The following is a 2,682-nucleotide window of genomic DNA, read 5'->3' as shown; positions in this document are numbered from 1 at the left end:
CATTCAGGTGTCCAGTTTATCTTAAACATCATGAAGAATCACACTAAAGACCCAATAAACTTTTAAAATATGGTAAAGCCTACAGATAAGACTCTTGCAAACACAAAACTATTCTTATATTTATAGAATCTCTCCTATGTGAGAGATCCTGTTTATATAAAGAATATGGGCAAGCTTTCAGTTTTCATTTAAGTTTCCAAATGCATAGAAATCATAATAAGGGAAAACCCTATCAATGTCAAGGAACGTAGTAAGACATTTCTGTGTCCCATTTATCTTTGAATACATGAAAGCTCATATTTGAGACAACAATATGACTGGAAAAATTGTGGTAAAGCTTTTATTTTTACACAACCATTGAAAGACAAATGAGAATGGTACACTGTAGAGATACCCTATAATTGGAAGGAATGTGAAAAGGCTTGTAGTTTTTTTCACAACAGGTTTGCTGCCAGAATACAGGTGTCATGAAAATCACAACTAAAACAACCCAAAATGGGAAAGAAGAAGATTCATATCAACATTGTAATCATCGGACATAGAGATTCCAGCAAGTCTACCACTCTTGGCCATCTGATCTACAAAGGTGATGGGATTGACCAAAGAACTATTGACATTTTTTAAAAGGCAGCTGCTGAGGTGGGGAAGGGCTCCTTCAAGTATGCCTGGATCTTGGATAAACTGAAAGCTGAACATCAGTGTGGTGTCACCACTAGTATCTCCCTGTGGAAATGTGAGACAGCCGAGTATTCTGTGACCATGCTTGATGTCCCAGGACACAGACTTTATAAAAAACATGATTACAGGCACATCTCAGGCTGACTGTGCTGTCCTGATTGTTGCTGCTGGTGTTGGTGAACTGGAAGCAGGTGTCTCCAAGAATGGGTAGACCTGTGAGGTTGACCTTCTGGCTTTCATGCTGGGTGTGAAACGAGTGATTGTTGGTGTTAATAAAATGGATTCCACTGAGCCTCCCTACAGCCAAAAGAGACATGAGGAAATTGTTAAGAAAGTCAGCACCTACATTTAAACAATTGGCTACAACCCTACACATTAGCATTTGTGCCAATTTCTGGTTGGAATGGTGACAACATGATGGATCCAAGTGCTAACAGACCTTGGTTCAAGTTAGGGAGAGTTACCCATAAAGATGGCAACGCTGCCCAGCTGGTGTGACTCAGTGGATTGAGCATTGTCCCACGGACTGAGAGAGCTCTGTTCTATTCCCGGTCAGGGCACATGCCAGGGTGGTGGGCTCAATCCCCAGTTGAGGGGCATGCAGGAGGCAGCCGAATGATGTTACTCTCTCATGTTGATGTTTCTATCTCTCTCTCCCTTCCTCTCTCTAAAAAAATCAATAAAAACATATTTTAAAAAATATGGCAATGTCTGTGGAACCACACAGCTTGAATCTCTGGATCACATTCTTCCACAAACCCGTTCAACTGACAAGCCTGTATCTGCCGCTCTAGGATGTCTACAAAATTTCTGGTGTTGGTACTATCCCGTGGGTAGCACGGAGACTGGTGTTTGCTCCATTCAATGTCACAACTGAAATAAAGCCTGTTGAAATACACCATAAAGCTTTGAGTGAAGTTCTTAGTGGGAACAGTATGGCTTCAGTTTCAAGAACGTGTCTGTCAGAAATGTTCATCATGGCAATGTGGCTGTTCACAGCAAAAATGACCCACCATTGGAAGCAGCTGGCTTCACAACTCAGGTGATCATCCTGAACCATCCAGGCCAAATCAGTGCTGGATACACACCTGTGCTGGATTGTCACACAGCTCACAGTGCTTGTAGATTTGCTGAGCTGAAGAAGATTGGTCATTGTTCTGGGAAAAAAGCTGGAAGATGGCCCAAAGTTTTTAAAATCTGGTGATACTGCCATCATTGATATGGTTCCTGGCAAACCCGTGAGTGTTGAGAGCTCTGACTATCCTCCTATAGGCTGTTTTACTGTTCGTGACATGAGACAGGCAGTTGCTGTGGGTGTCATCAAAGCAGTGGGCAAGAAGGCATCTGGAGCTGGGAAAGTCACCAAGTCTGCCTAGAAAGATCAGTAGGCTAAATGATTATTATCCCCAATACTTGCATTCTGGGTCTAATTAGGTGGAAGAAGTCTCAGAACTGTTTGTCTCAAATGGCCTTTTAAGTAAGATGGTAAAAGACTGTTAATGATTACAGCACATCATAAAACCTTCAAAAGGAAATGAGAACGCTTTGTGGACCATTTGGGTTTTTAGTGTGTGTGGCAGTTTTACATTACTAGTTTTTCAAGTCACTAGTTTTTAATGGAAACAACTTGACCAAAACATCTGTCACATAATTTAGAGACCCATTTAAACAAAGTTTAATGATCTCATTTAAATGATCTCACAGGAAAAAAAAAAAAGTCTGTAGATGTCATTCTAGTTATCTAAAACATGAAAAAAAATCCAGTTTTATCTAAAGGCATGAAAGGACGTACTGAATAAAACGTCTTGTATATAAACCATATGGATAAGACATTAATTGGGTCCCATTCTTACAAGTAAAAACTCCACCAGAAGAAATATAAATATAACTTAACTTACCCTGGCCAGTGTGGCTCAACTGGTTGAATGCAGTCCTGTGCACTAAAGGGTTGCTGGTTCGATTCCCTGTCAGGGCACATACCTGGGTTCTGGGTTCCATTCCCTG

At 40.9% G+C, this 2,682-nt stretch overlaps 1 pseudogene; it reads left to right on the top strand.

Annotated features, from left to right (window-relative positions):
* The first annotated feature begins 495 nt into the window (after positions 1 to 495).
* On the top strand, positions 496 to 2,054 carry LOC118616297 (annotated as a pseudogene).
* The last annotated feature ends 628 nt before the right edge of the window (positions 2,055 to 2,682 follow it).

This window comes from Molossus molossus, unplaced genomic scaffold (genome assembly GCF_014108415.1).
Source record: "Molossus molossus isolate mMolMol1 unplaced genomic scaffold, mMolMol1.p scaffold_m16_p_4, whole genome shotgun sequence".
Classification (NCBI taxonomy): domain Eukaryota; kingdom Metazoa; phylum Chordata; class Mammalia; order Chiroptera; family Molossidae; genus Molossus; species Molossus molossus.
Note: the sequence above shows the minus strand (reverse complement) of the source record. Positions and strands in the feature narration are given on the sequence as shown.